General features: G+C 42.5%; 1 protein-coding gene across 1 annotated transcript in view; it reads right to left on the bottom strand.

The window, feature by feature from the left end:
- LOC109644562 (glycerophosphodiester phosphodiesterase domain-containing protein 5-like) overlaps positions 1 to 14353 on the bottom strand; it is a 328959-nt gene that overhangs the window by 274918 nt on the left and 39688 nt on the right. The gene's annotated exons all lie outside the window — the stretch shown is intronic.

The raw sequence follows: 14353 nt of genomic DNA, 5'->3' as shown, positions 1-14353 counted from the left end.
CATAGCCACATTAGTTGAGATGGAACCAACTTCCAAGTCTCTATGACCTTCAGCAAAAAAGTTATTGAAGAATATCTTGATCTCCAATGGGGCTTCATCCCTAACCCTAATCACAACCCTAACCCTAACCCTAACCCTAATCACAACCCTAACCCTAACCCTAACCCTAATCACAACCCTAACCCTAACCCTAATTGCAACCCTAACCCATATTCACCATAGGGTGAATAACTCTGCGCTGCTTGCTCGAAATGTGCTGAAATTCGGTGTGGTTGTGTGGCAGACTACCCTTTATGAATCATGAAATGCCCAAGTCTCTAGGACTTTCGGAAAAAAAGTTATTTCAAAATATCTTGTAATTTTTTTTTTAGATTTGGTGGTTTCACCATTTCCGAAGGTCGTAGAAGCTCGGGGGTGTTACCAATGGATCGGGCATAGCCACATTAGTGGAGATGGAACCAACTTCCAAGTCTCTACGACATTCAGAAAAAAAGTTATTGAAGAATATCTTGATCTCCAATAGGTTTTCATCCCTAACCCTAACCCTAATCACAACCCAAAATGCAAACACTAATCACAACCCTAACCCTAACCCTAATTGCAACCCTAACCCATATTCACCATAGGGTGAATAACTCCGCGCTGCTTGCTCGAAATGTGCTGAAATTCGGTGTGGTTGTGTGGCAGGCTACCCTTTATGAATCATGAAATGCCCAAGTCTCTAGGACTTTCGGAAAAAAAGTTATTTCAAAATATCTTGTAATTTTTTTTTTAGATTTGGTGGTTTCACCATTTCCGAAGGTCGTAGAAGCTCGGGGGTGTTACCAATGGATCGGGCATAGCCACATTAGTGGAGATGGAACCAACTTCCAAGTCTCTACGACATTCAGAAAAAAAGTTATTGAAGAATATCTTGATCTCCAATAGGTTTTCATCCCTAACCCTAACCCTAATCACAACCCAAAATGCAAACACTAATCACAACCCTAACCCTAACCCTAATTGCAACCCTAACCCATATTCACCATAGGGTGAATAACTCCGCGCTGCTTGCTCGAAATGTGCTGAAATTCGGTGTGGTTGTGTGGCAGGCTACCCTTTATGAATCATGAAATGCCCAAGTCTCTAGGACTTTCGGAAAAAAAGTTATTTCAAAATATCTTGTAATTTTTTTTTTAGATTTGGTGGTTTCACCATTTCCGAAGGTCGTAGAAGCTCGGGGGTGTTACCAATGGATCGGGCATAGCCACATTAGTGGAGATGGAACCAACTTCCAAGTCTCTACGACATTCAGAAAAAAAGTTATTGAAGAATATCTTGATCTCCAATAGGTTTTCATCCTTAACCCTAACCCTAATCACAACCCAAAATGCAAACACTAATCACAACCCTAACCCTAACCCTTCCGAAGGTCGTAGAAGCTTGGGGGTGGTACCAATGGATCGGGCATAGCCACATTAGTGGAGATGGAACCAACTTCCAAGTCTCTACGACATTCAGAAAAAAAGTTATTGAAGAATATCTTGATCTCCAATAGGTTTTCATCCCTAACCCTAATCACAACCCTAACCCTAACCCTAACCCTAATCACAACCCTAACCCTAACCCTAATTGCAACCCTAACCCATATTCACCATAGGGTGAATAACTCCGCGCTGCTTGCTCGAAATGTGCTGAAATTCGGTGTGGTTGTGTGGCAGGCTACCCTTTATGAATCATGAAATGCCCAAGTCTCTAGGACTTTCGGAAAAAAAGTTATTTCAAAATATCTTGTAATTTTTTTTTTAGATTTGGTGGTTTCACCATTTCCGAAGGTCGTAGGAGCTCGGGGGTGTTACCAATGGATCGGGCATAGCCACATTAGTGGAGATGGAACCAACTTCCAAGTCTCTACGACATTCAGAAAAAAAGTTATTGAAGAATATCTTGATCTCCAATAGGTTTTCATCCCTAACCCTAACCCTAATCACAACCCAAAATGCAAACACTAATCACAACCCTAACCCTAACCCTTCCGAAGGTCGTAGAAGCTTGGGGGTGGTACCAATGGATTGGGCATAGCCACATTAGTGGAGATGGAACCAACTTCCAAGTCTCTACGACATTCAGAAAAAAAGTTATTGAAGAATATCTTGATCTCCAATAGGTTTTCATCCCTAACCCTAACCCTAATCACAACCCAAAATGCAAACACTAATCACAACCCTAACCCTAACCCTAATTGCAACCCTAACCCATATTCACCATAGGGTGAATAACTCCGCGCTGCTTGCTCGAAATGTGCTGAAATTCGGTGTGGTTGTGTGGCAGGCTACCCTTTATGAATCATGAAATGCCCAAGTCTCTAGGACTTTCGGAAAAAAAGTTATTTCAAAATATCTTCTAATTTTTTTTTTAGATTTGGTGGTTTCACCATTTCCGAAGGTCGTAGGAGCTCGGGGGTGTTACCAATGGATCGGGCATAGCCACATTAGTGGAGATGGAACCAACTTCCAAGTCTCTACGACATTCAGAAAAAAAGTTATTGAAGAATATCTTGATCTCCAATAGGTTTTCATCCCTAACCCTAACCCTAATCACAACCCAAAATGCAAACACTAATCACAACCCTAACCCTAACCCTTCCGAAGGTCGTAGAAGCTTGGGGGTGGTACCAATGGATTGGGCATAGCCACATTAGTTGAGATGGAACCAACTTCCAAGTCTCTACGACATTCAGAAAAAAAGTTATTGAAGAATATCTTGATCTCCAATAGGTTTTCATCCCTAACCCTAACCCTAATCACAACCCAAAATGCAAACACTAATCACAACCCTAACCCTAACCCTTCCGAAGGTCGTAGAAGCTTGGGGGTGGTACCAATGGATTGGGCATAGCCACATTAGTGGAGATGGAACCAACTTCCAAGTCTCTACGACATTCAGAAAAAAAGTTATTGAAGAATATCTTGATCTCCAATAGGTTTTCATCCCTAACCCTAACCCTAATCACAACCCAAAATGCAAACACTAATCACAACCCTAACCCTAACCCTTCCGAAGGTCGTAGAAGCTTGGGGGTGGTACCAATGGATCTGGCATAGCCACATTAGTGGAGATGGAACCAACTTCCAAGTCTCTATGACCTTCAGCAAAAAAGTTATTGAAGAATATCTTGATCTCCAATGGGGCTTCATCCCTAACCCTAATCACAACCCTAACCCTAACCCTAACCCTAATCACAACCCTAACCCTAACCCTAATTGCAACCCTAACCCATATTCACCATAGGGTGAATAACTCCGCGCTGCTTGCTCGAAATGTGCTGAAATTCGGTGTGGTTGTGTGGCAGGCTACCCTTTATGAATCATGAAATGCCCAAGTCTCTAGGACTTTCGGAAAAAAAGTTATTTCAAAATATCTTGTAATTTTTTTTTTAGATTTGGTGGTTTCACCATTTCCGAAGGTCGTAGAAGCTCGGGGGTGTTACCAATGGATCGGGCATAGCCACATTAGTGGAGATGGAACCAACTTCCAAGTCTCTACGACATTCAGAAAAAAAGTTATTGAAGAATATCTTGATCTCCAATAGGTTTTCATCCCTAACCCTAACCCTAATCACAACCCAAAATGCAAACACTAATCACAACCCTAACCCTAACCCTTCCGAAGGTCGTAGAAGCTTGGGGGTGGTACCAATGGATCGGGCATAGCCACATTAGTGGAGATGGAACCAACTTCCAAGTCTCTATGACCTTCAGCAAAAAAGTTATTGAAGAATATCTTGATCTCCAATGGGGCTTCATCCCTAACCCTAATCACAACCCTAACCCTAACCCTAATTGCAACCCTAACCCATATTCACCATAGGGTGAATAACTCTGCGCTGCTTGCTCGAAATGTGCTGAAATTCGGTGTGGTTGTGTGGCAGGCTACCCTTTATGAATCATGAAATGCCCAAGTCTCTAGGACTTTCGGAAAAAAAGTTATTTCAAAATATCTTGTAATTTTTTTTTTAGATTTGGTGGTTTCACCATTTCCGAAGGTCGTAGAAGCTCGGGGGTGTTACCAATGGATCGGGCATAGCCACATTAGTGGGGATGGAACCAACTTCCAAGTCTCTACGACATTCAGAAAAAAAGTTATTGAAGAATATCTTGATCTCCAATAGGTTTTCATCCCTAACCCTAACCCTAATCACAACCCAAAATGCAAACACTAATCACAACCCTAACCCTAACCCTTCCGAAGGTCGTAGAAGCTTGGGGGTGGTACCAATGGATCGGGCATAGCCACATTAGTGGAGATGGAACCAACTTCCAAGTCTCTACGACATTCAGAAAAAAAGTTATTGAAGAATATCTTGATCTCCAATAGGTTTTCATCCCTAACCCTAACCCTAATCACAACCCAAAATGCAAACACTAATCACAACCCTAACCCTAACCCTTCCGAAGGTCGTAGAAGCTTGGGGGTGGTACCAATGGATCGGGCATAGCCACATTAGTGGAGATGGAACCAACTTCCAAGTCTCTATGACCTTCAGCAAAAAAGTTATTGAAGAATATCTTGATCTCCAATGGGGCTTCATCCCTAACCCTAATCACAACCCTAACCCTAATCACAACCCTAATCACAACCCTAACCCTAACCCTAATTGCAACCCTAACCCATATTCACCATAGGGTGAATAACTCCGCGCTGCTTGCTCGAAATGTGCTGAAATTCGGTGTGGTTGTGTGGCAGGCTACCCTTTATGAATCATGAAATGCCCAAGTCTCTAGGACTTTCGGAAAAAAAGTTATTTCAAAATATCTTGTAATTTTTTTTTTAGATTTGGTGGTTTCACCATTTCCGAAGGTCGTAGAAGCTCGGGGGTGTTACCAATGGATCGGGCATAGACACATTAGTGGAGATGGAACCAACTTCCAAGTCTCTACGACATTCAGAAAAAAAGTTATTGAAGAATATCTTGATCTCCAATAGGTTTTCATCCCTAACCCTAACCCTAATCACAACCCAAAATGCAAACACTAATCACAACCCTAACCCTAACCCTTCCGAAGGTCGTAGAAGCTTGGGGGTGGTACCAATGGATCGGGCATAGCCACATTAGTGGAGATGGAACCAACTTCCAAGTCTCTATGACCTTCAGCAAAAAAGTTATTGAAGAATATCTTGATCTCCAATGGGGCTTCATCCCTAACCCTAATCACAACCCTAACCCTAACCCTAACCCTAATCACAACCCTAACCCTAACCCTAATTGCAACCCTAACCCATATTCACCATAGGGTGAATAACTCTGCGCTGCTTGCTCGAAATGTGCTGAAATTCGGTGTGGTTGTGTGGCAGGCTACCCTTTATGAATCATGAAATGCCCAAGTCTCTAGGACTTTCGGAAAAAAAGTTATTTCAAAATATCTTGTAATTTTTTTTTTAGATTTGGTGGTTTCACCATTTCCGAAGGTCGTAGAAGCTCGGGGGTGTTACCAATGGATCGGGCATAGCCACATTAGTGGAGATGGAACCAACTTCCAAGTCTCTACGACATTCAGAAAAAAAGTTATTGAAGAATATCTTGATCTCCAATAGGTTTTCATCCCTAACCCTAACCCTAATCACAACCCAAAATGCAAACACTAATCACAACCCTAACCCTAACCCTTCCGAAGGTCGTAGAAGCTTGGGGGTGGTACCAATGGATCGGGCATAGCCACATTAGTGGAGATGGAACCAACTTCCAAGTCTCTACGACATTCAGAAAAAAAGTTATTGAAGAATATCTTGATCTCCAATAGGTTTTCATCCCTAACCCTAACCCTAATCACAACCCGAAATGCAAACACTAATCACAACCCTAACCCTAACCCTTCCGAAGGTCGTAGAAGCTTGTGGGTGGTACCAATGGATCGGGCATAGCCACATTAGTGGAGATGGAACCAACTTCCAAGTCTCTACGACATTCAGAAAAAAAGTTATTGAAGAATATCTTGATCTCCAATAGGTTTTCATCCCTAACCCTAACCCTAATCACAACCCAAAATGCAAACACTAATCACAACCCTAACCCTAACCCTTCCGAAGGTCGTAGAAGCTTGGGGGTGGTACCAATGGATCGGGCATAGCCACATTAGTTGAGATGGAACCAACTTCCAAGTCTCTATGACCTTCAGCAAAAAAGTTATTGAAGAATATCTTGATCTCCAATGGGGCTTCATCCCTAACCCTAATCACAACCCTAACCCTAACCCTAACCCTAATCACAACCCTAACCCTAACCCTAACCCTAATCACAACCCTAACCCTAACCCTAATTGCAACCCTAACCCATATTCACCATAGGGTGAATAACTCTGCGCTGCTTGCTCGAAATGTGCTGAAATTCGGTGTGGTTGTGTGGCAGACTACCCTTTATGAATCATGAAATGCCCAAGTCTCTAGGACTTTCGGAAAAAAAGTTATTTCAAAATATCTTGTAATTTTTTTTTTAGATTTGGTGGTTTCACCATTTCCGAAGGTCGTAGAAGCTCGGGGGTGTTACCAATGGATCGGGCATAGCCACATTAGTGGAGATGGAACCAACTTCCAAGTCTCTACGACATTCAGAAAAAAAGTTATTGAAGAATATCTTGATCTCCAATAGGTTTTCATCCCTAACCCTAACCCTAATCACAACCCAAAATGCAAACACTAATCACAACCCTAACCCTAACCCTTCCGAAGGTCGTAGAAGCTTGGGGGTGGTACCAATGGATCGGGCATAGCCACATTAGTGGAGATGGAACCAACTTCCAAGTCTCTATGACCTTCAGCAAAAAAGTTATTGAAGAATATCTTGATCTCCAATGGGGCTTCATCCCTAACCCTAATCACAACCCTAACCCTAATCACAACCCTAATCACAACCCTAACCCTAACCCTAATTGCAACCCTAACCCATATTCACCATAGGGTGAATAACTCCGCGCTGCTTGCTCGAAATGTGCTGAAATTCGGTGTGGTTGTGTGGCAGGCTACCCTTTATGAATCATGAAATGCCCAAGTCTCTAGGACTTTCGGAAAAAAAGTTATTTCAAAATATCTTGTAATTTTTTTTTTAGATTTGGTGGTTTCACCATTTCCGAAGGTCGTAGAAGCTCGGGGGTGTTACCAATGGATCGGGCATAGCCACATTAGTGGAGATGGAACCAACTTCCAAGTCTCTACGACATTCAGAAAAAAAGTTATTGAAGAATATCTTGATCTCCAATAGGTTTTCATCCCTAACCCTAACCCTAATCACAACCCAAAATGCAAACACTAATCACAACCCTAACCCTAACCCTTCCGAAGGTCGTAGAAGCTTGGGGGTGGTACCAATGGATCGGGCATAGCCACATTAGTGGAGATGGAACCAACTTCCAAGTCTCTATGACCTTCAGCAAAAAAGTTATTGAAGAATATCTTGATCTCCAATGGGGCTTCATCCCTAACCCTAATCACAACCCTAACCCTAACCCTAACCCTAATTGCAACCCTAACCCATATTCACCATAGGGTGAATAACTCTGCGCTGCTTGCTCGAAATGTGCTGAAATTCGGTGTGGTTGTGTGGCAGGCTACCCTTTATGAATCATGAAATGCCCAAGTCTCTAGGACTTTCGGAAAAAAAGTTATTTCAAAATATCTTGTAATTTTTTTTTTAGATTTGGTGGTTTCACCATTTCCGAAGGTCGTAGAAGCTCGGGGGTGTTACCAATGGATCGGGCATAGCCACATTAGTGGAGATGGAACCAACTTCCAAGTCTCTACGACATTCAGAAAAAAAGTTATTGAAGAATATCTTGATCTCCAATAGGTTTTCATCCCTAACCCTAACCCTAATCACAACCCAAAATGCAAACACTAATCACAACCCTAACCCTAACCCTTCCGAAGGTCGTAGAAGCTTGGGGGTGGTACCAATGGATCGGGCATAGCCACATTAGTGGAGATGGAACCAACTTCCAAGTCTCTACGACATTCAGAAAAAAAGTTATTGAAGAATATCTTGATCTCCAATAGGTTTTCATCCCTAACCCTAACCCTAATCACAACCCGAAATGCAAACACTAATCACAACCCTAACCCTAACCCTTCCGAAGGTCGTAGAAGCTTGTGGGTGGTACCAATGGATCGGGCATAGCCACATTAGTGGAGATGGAACCAACTTCCAAGTCTCTACGACATTCAGAAAAAAAGTTATTGAAGAATATCTTGATCTCCAATAGGTTTTCATCCCTAACCCTAACCCTAATCACAACCCAAAATGCAAACACTAATCACAACCCTAACCCTAACCCTTCCGAAGGTCGTAGAAGCTTGGGGGTGGTACCAATGGATCGGGCATAGCCACATTAGTTGAGATGGAACCAACTTCCAAGTCTCTATGACCTTCAGCAAAAAAGTTATTGAAGAATATCTTGATCTCCAATGGGGCTTCATCCCTAACCCTAATCACAACCCTAACCCTAACCCTAACCCTAATCACAACCCTAACCCTAACCCTAACCCTAATCACAACCCTAACCCTAACCCTAATTGCAACCCTAACCCATATTCACCATAGGGTGAATAACTCTGCGCTGCTTGCTCGAAATGTGCTGAAATTCGGTGTGGTTGTGTGGCAGACTACCCTTTATGAATCATGAAATGCCCAAGTCTCTAGGACTTTCGGAAAAAAAGTTATTTCAAAATATCTTGTAATTTTTTTTTTAGATTTGGTGGTTTCACCATTTCCGAAGGTCGTAGAAGCTCGGGGGTGTTACCAATGGATCGGGCATAGCCACATTAGTGGAGATGGAACCAACTTCCAAGTCTCTACGACATTCAGAAAAAAAGTTATTGAAGAATATCTTGATCTCCAATAGGTTTTCATCCCTAACCCTAACCCTAATCACAACCCAAAATGCAAACACTAATCACAACCCTAACCCTAACCCTTCCGAAGGTCGTAGAAGCTTGGGGGTGGTACCAATGGATCGGGCATAGCCACATTAGTGGAGATGGAACCAACTTCCAAGTCTCTATGACCTTCAGCAAAAAAGTTATTGAAGAATATCTTGATCTCCAATGGGGCTTCATCCCTAACCCTAATCACAACCCTAACCCTAACCCTAACCCTAATCACAACCCTAACCCTAACCCTAATTGCAACCCTAACCCATATTCACCATAGGGTGAATAACTCCGCGCTGCTTGCTCGAAATGTGCTGAAATTCGGTGTGGTTGTGTGGCAGGCTACCCTTTATGAATCATGAAATGCCCAAGTCTCTAGGACTTTCGGAAAAAAAGTTATTTCAAAATATCTTCTAATTTCTTTTTTAGATTTGGTGGTTTCACCATTTCCGAAGGTCGTAGGAGCTCGGGGGTGTTACCAATGGATCGGGCATAGCCACATTAGTGGAGATGGAACCAACTTCCAAGTCTCTACGACATTCAGAAAAAAAGTTATTGAAGAATATCTTGATCTCCAATAGGTTTTCATCCCTAACCCTAACCCTAATCACAACCCAAAATGCAAACACTAATCACAACCCTAACCCTAACCCTTCCGAAGGTCGTAGAAGCTTGGGGGTGGTACCAATGGATTGGGCATAGCCACATTAGTGGAGATGGAACCAACTTCCAAGTCTCTATGACCTTCAGCAAAAAAGTTATTGAAGAATATCTTGATCTCCAATGGGGCTTCATCCCTAACCCTAATCACAACCCTAACCCTAACCCTAACCCTAATCACAACCCTAACCCTAACCCTAATTGCAACCCTAACCCATATTCACCATAGGGTGAATAACTCCGCGCTGCTTGCTCGAAATGTGCTGAAATTCGGTGTGGTTGTGTGGCAGGCTACCCTTTATGAATCATGAAATGCCCAAGTCTCTAGGACTTTCGGAAAAAAAGTTATTTCAAAATATCTTCTAATTTTTTTTTTAGATTTGGTGGTTTCACCATTTCCGAAGGTCGTAGGAGCTCGGGGGTGTTACCAATAGATTGGGCATAGCCACATTAGTGGAGATGGAACCAACTTCCAAGTCTCTACGACATTCAGAAAAAAAGTTATTGAAGAATATCTTGATCTCCAATAGGTTTTCATCCCTAACCCTAACCCTAATCACAACCCAAAATGCAAACACTAATCACAACCCTAACCCTAACCCTTCCGAAGGTCGTAGAAGCTTGGGGGTGGTACCAATGGATCGGGCATAGCCACATTAGTGGAGATGGAACCAACTTCCAAGTCTCTATGACCTTCAGCAAAAAAGTTATTGAAGAATATCTTGATCTCCAATGGGGCTTCATCCCTAACCCTAATCACAACCCTAACCCTAACCCTAATCACAACCCTAACCCTAACCCTAATTGCAACCCTAACCCATATTCACCATAGGGTGAATAACTCTGCGCTGCTTGCTCGAAATGTGCTGAAATTCGGTGTGGTTGTGTGGCAGGCTACCCTTTATGAATCATGAAATGCCCAAGTCTCTAGGACTTTCGGAAAAAAAGTTATTTCAAAATATCTTGTAATTTTTTTTTTAGATTTGGTGGTTTCACCATTTCCGAAGGTCGTAGAAGCTCGGGGGTGTTACCAATGGATCGGGCATAGCCACATTAGTGGAGATGGAACCAACTTCCAAGTCTCTACGACATTCAGAAAAAAAGTTATTGAAGAATATCTTGATCTCCAATGGGGCTTCATCCCTAACCCTAATCACAACCCTAACCCTAACCCTAACCCTAATCACAACCCTAACCCTAACCCTAATTGCAACCCTAACCCATATTCACCATAGGGTGAATAACTCCGCGCTGCTTGCTCGAAATGTGCTGAAATTCGGTGTGGTTGTGTGGCAGGCTACCCTTTATGAATCATGAAATGCCCAAGTCTCTAGGACTTTCGGAAAAAAAGTTATTTCAAAATATCTTCAAATTTTTTTTTTAGATTTGGTGGTTTCACCATTTCCGAAGGTCGTAGGAGCTCGGGGGTGTTACCAATGGATCGGGCATAGCCACATTAGTGGAGATGGAACCAACTTCCAAGTCTCTACGACATTCAGAAAAAAAGTTATTGAAGAATATCTTGATCTCCAATAGGTTTTCATCCCTAACCCTAACCCTAATCACAACCCAAAATGCAAACACTAATCACAACCCTAACCCTAACCCTTCCGAAGGTCGTAGAAGCTTGGGGGTGGTACCAATGGATTGGGCATAGCCACATTAGTGGAGATGGAACCAACTTCCAAGTCTCTACGACATTCAGAAAAAAAGTTATTGAAGAATATCTTGATCTCCAATAGGTTTTCATCCCTAACCCTAATCACAACCCAAAATGCAAACACTAATCACAACCCTAACCCTAACCCTTCCGAAGGTCGTAGAAGCTTGGGGGTGGTACCAATGGATCGGGCATAGCCACATTAGTGGAGATGGAACCAACTTCCAAGTCTCTATGACCTTCAGCAAAAAAGTTATTGAAGAATATCTTGATCTCCAATGGGGCTTCATCCCTAACCCTAATCACAACCCTAACCCTAACCCTAACCCTAATTGCAACCCTAACCCATATTCACCATAGGGTGAATAACTCTGCGCTGCTTGCTCGAAATGTGCTGAAATTCGGTGTGGTTGTGTGGCAGGCTACCCTTTATGAATCATGAAATGCCCAAGTCTCTAGGACTTTCGGAAAAAAAGTTATTTCAAAATATCTTGTAATTTTTTTTTTAGATTTGGTGGTTTCACCATTTCCGAAGGTCGTAGAAGCTCGGGGGTGTTACCAATGGATCGGGCATAGCCACATTAGTGGAGATGGAACCAACTTCCAAGTCTCTACGACATTCAGAAAAAAAGTTATTGAAGAATATCTTGATCTCCAATAGGTTTTCATCCTTAACCCTAACCCTAATCACAACCCAAAATGCAAACACTAATCACAACCCTAACCCTAACCCTTCCGAAGGTCGTAGAAGCTTGGGGGTGGTACCAATGGATCGGGCATAGCCACATTAGTGGAGATGGAACCAACTTCCAAGTCTCTACGACATTCAGAAAAAAAGTTATTGAAGAATATCTTGATCTCCAATGGGGCTTCATCCCTAACCCTAATCACAACCCTAACCCTAACCCTAACCCTAATCACAACCCTAACCCTAACCCTAATTGCAACCCTAACCCATATTCACCATAGGGTGAATAACTCCGCGCTGCTTGCTCGAAATGTGCTGAAATTCGGTGTGGTTGTGTGGCAGGCTACCCTTTATGAATCATGAAATGCCCAAGTCTCTAGGACTTTCGGAAAAAAAGTTATTTCAAAATATCTTCAAATTTTTTTTTTAGATTTGGTGGTTTCACCATTTCCGAAGGTCGTAGGAGCTCGGGGGTGTTACCAATGGATCGGGCATAGCCACATTAGTGGAGATGGAACCAACTTCCAAGTCTCTATGACCTTCAGCAAAAAAGTTATTGAAGAATATCTTGATCTCCAATGGGGCTTCATCCCTAACCCTAATCACAACCCTAACCCTAACCCTAACCCTAATTGCAACCCTAACCCATATTCACCATAGGGTGAATAACTCTGCGCTGCTTGCTCGAAATGTGCTGAAATTCGGTGTGGTTGTGTGGCAGGCTACCCTTTATGAATCATGAAATGCCCAAGTCTCTAGGACTTTCGGAAAAAAAGTTATTTCAAAATATCTTGTAATTTTTTTTTTAGATTTGGTGGTTTCACCATTTCCGAAGGTCGTAGAAGCTCGGGGGTGTTACCAATGGATCGGGCATAGCCACATTAGTGGAGATGGAACCAACTTCCAAGTCTCTACGACATTCAGAAAAAAAGTTATTGAAGAATATCTTGATCTCCAATAGGTTTTCATCCCTAACCCTAACCCTAATCACAACCCAAAATGCAAACACTAATCACAACCCTAACCCTAACCCTTCCGAAGGTCGTAGAAGCTTGGGGGTGGTACCAATGGATCGGGCATAGCCACATTAGTGGAGATGGAACCAACTTCCAAGTCTCTACGACATTCAGAAAAAAAGTTATTGAAGAATATCTTGATCTCCAATAGGTTTTCATCCCTAACCCTAACCCTAATCACAACCCGAAATGCAAACACTAATCACAACCCTAACCCTAACCCTTCCGAAGGTCGTAGAAGCTTGTGGGTGGTACCAATGGATCGGGCATAGCCACATTAGTGGAGATGGAACCAACTTCCAAGTCTCTACGACATTCAGAAAAAAAGTTATTGAAGAATATCTTGATCTCCAATAGGTTTTCATCCCTAACCCTAACCCTAATCACAACCCAAAATGCAAACACTAATCACAACCCTAACCCTAACCCTTCCGAAGGTCGTAGAAGCTTGGGGGTGGTACCAATGGATCGGGCATAGCCACATTAGTTGAGATGGAACCAACTTCCAAGTCTCTATGACCTTCAGCAAAAAAGTTATTGAAGAATATCTTGATCTCCAATGGGGCTTCATCCCTAACCCTAATCACAACCCTAACCCTAACCCTAACCCTAATCACAACCCTAACCCTAACCCTAACCCTAATCACAACCCTAACCCTAACCCTAATTGCAACCCTAACCCATATTCACCATAGGGTGAATAACTCTGCGCTGCTTGCTCGAAATGTGCTGAAATTCGGTGTGGTTGTGTGGCAGACTACCCTTTATGAATCATGAAATGCCCAAGTCTCTAGGACTTTCGGAAAAAAAGTTATTTCAAAATATCTTGTAATTTTTTTTTTAGATTTGGTGGTTTCACCATTTCCGAAGGTCGTAGAAGCTCGGGGGTGTTACCAATGGATCGGGCATAGCCACATTAGTGGAGATGGAACCAACTTCCAAGTCTCTACGACATTCAGAAAAAAAGTTATTGAAGAATATCTTGATCTCCAATAGGTTTTCATCCCTAACCCTAACCCTAATCACAACCCAAAATGCAAACACTAATCACAACCCTAACCCTAACCCTTCCGAAGGTCGTAGAAGCTTGGGGGTGGTACCAATGGATCGGGCATAGCCACATTAGTGGAGATGGAACCAACTTCCAAGTCTCTATGACCTTCAGCAAAAAAGTTATTGAAGAATATCTTGATCTCCAATGGGGCTTCATCCCTAACCCTAATCACAACCCTAACCCTAACCCTAACCCTAATCACAACCCTAACCCTAACCCTAATTGCAACCCTAACCCATATTCACCATAGGGTGAATAACTCCGCGCTGCTTGCTCGAAATGTGCTGAAATTCGGTGTGGTTGTGTGGCAGGCTACCCTTTATGAATCATGAAATGCCCAAGTCTCTAGGACTTTCGGAAAAAAAGTTATTTCAAAA

Source organism: Paralichthys olivaceus, chromosome 15 (assembly GCF_024713975.1).
Source record: "Paralichthys olivaceus isolate ysfri-2021 chromosome 15, ASM2471397v2, whole genome shotgun sequence".
In the NCBI taxonomy this organism is placed as follows: domain Eukaryota; kingdom Metazoa; phylum Chordata; class Actinopteri; order Pleuronectiformes; family Paralichthyidae; genus Paralichthys; species Paralichthys olivaceus.
This window is presented reverse-complemented; position numbering and strand designations above follow the sequence as displayed.